This window comes from Echinops telfairi, unplaced genomic scaffold (assembly GCF_000313985.2).
Source record: "Echinops telfairi isolate 266 unplaced genomic scaffold, ASM31398v2 ScPeMD7_9;HRSCAF=40, whole genome shotgun sequence".
NCBI classification, from domain to species: Eukaryota; Metazoa; Chordata; class Mammalia; order Afrosoricida; family Tenrecidae; genus Echinops; species Echinops telfairi.
In genome coordinates, this window is record NW_022103906.1 from 74,377,124 (window position 1) to 74,378,630 (window position 1,507).

Consider the following 1,507-nt stretch of genomic DNA (forward strand, 5'->3'; position numbering starts at 1 on the left):
CGATGCAGCCCTGGGTGCTGGAGCAGCCATGTGGAGACCCCTGCCAGCGCTGAGATGCTTACATTTTCACTGAGTCAGCTTTCCTCCTGCAGCTGGCATCATTGTGTGTGTTTTGTGAGATGGAGGAGGACTTTGTAGATTGGTGTCAGACATATGGGCTAATGTTGGACTTGTGGGCTTGGGCAGCACTGGGTTGGGATGTTTTTTTTATGTGCACTTACCCTTTATATAAAACTCTCTCTTATACATGAATTTCTGTAGATTTGTGTTTCTAATGTACCCAGACTAACACACTATGTGAAGTCACCTTGTCAAAAGATAATAGCGTCAAAGACATCCCTCTGATTTACGAAGCCAGTGACGGTGGAAGTGCTCTGCCCAGCGCCAGCCTGGGTCCAGATGGCAAACTAGGAACTGGAATCCGTTGGTCACTCCTTCCTCAGCAATGCCAGGCTACTGGGCTGGGGCCTGAGCAAAAGTAGCTCTGGCGGCACTGCAGGGAAGCTTGGGGCTGCTAACCCAAAGGTCTGTGTTCAAATCCTCCAGACCCGCCCTGGGAGAAAGAGGGAGCCTTGTGCTCCCGGAAAGATTTAAGGTCTGGGAAACCCTCCCTTTAAAGTCTTGGTTAGGATGTGCTGAAGTGGAATCCGAGGCGGTGGATGGGCTTTGCCGATGGTGCCTAAGCAAAGCGCTCCCTGGATTCAGGGCGGGTGGGAGTGGGAGTGGTAGCTGGTGCTGTCTGGTTCTTCTGTTGTCTGTCAGGGAGCCTGATGTTCCAGTGGTCAACGACTCCATTTCCCTGCGTTTTGACGTCCCCTCCTTCTTTTTCCATTTGAACAGAACTTGCACTTTCAATGGTCTCTCGTGAGCGTTTAAGACTAGTTCCTAATCCCCAAAGGAGAAGGGAGGACACTGTCTTTGTGGACTATGAGTTGCACGTTGACCTTGGTGTCCTCTGACAGCTTGGTGTCTCCTGAGATCATGGATCTGAGCCCTCAGCTCCGGCAGCTCATTTGCGCAAGATGCTGGGTGAGGTCTCAGAAGTTCTCCTAACTTGCTCCCCTGCAGGCTTCCCTCCATTCACGGGTCTGTTTGCAGCAAAGGCTAAACACACCTGTGCAAATCGCCTCTACAAGACAAATAGCGTTTTAACCTATCCTTCTGTGCTTGGCTTTTGTTTTCTCTTTTGCACACTCGTAAACACGAAAAGATGGGTTAAAACAGGATTTGTCAGCCCACAGGGAAGAAGCACACCAGCCTGTGTGATCACGAGGTGTCGAAGAGCTCAGGGATCAGGCATCAAAGACCCAGAACAAAAAAATCATATCATTGTGAATGAGGGGGAGTGCGGAGTGGGGACCCAAAGCCCATCTGTGGGCAACTGAACATCCCCTTGCAGAAGGGTCATGGGGAGGAGACGAGCCAGTCAGGGTGCGATGTAGCAACGATGAAACATACAACTTTCCTCTAGTTCTTAAATGCTTCCTCCCCCACTATCATGATCCCA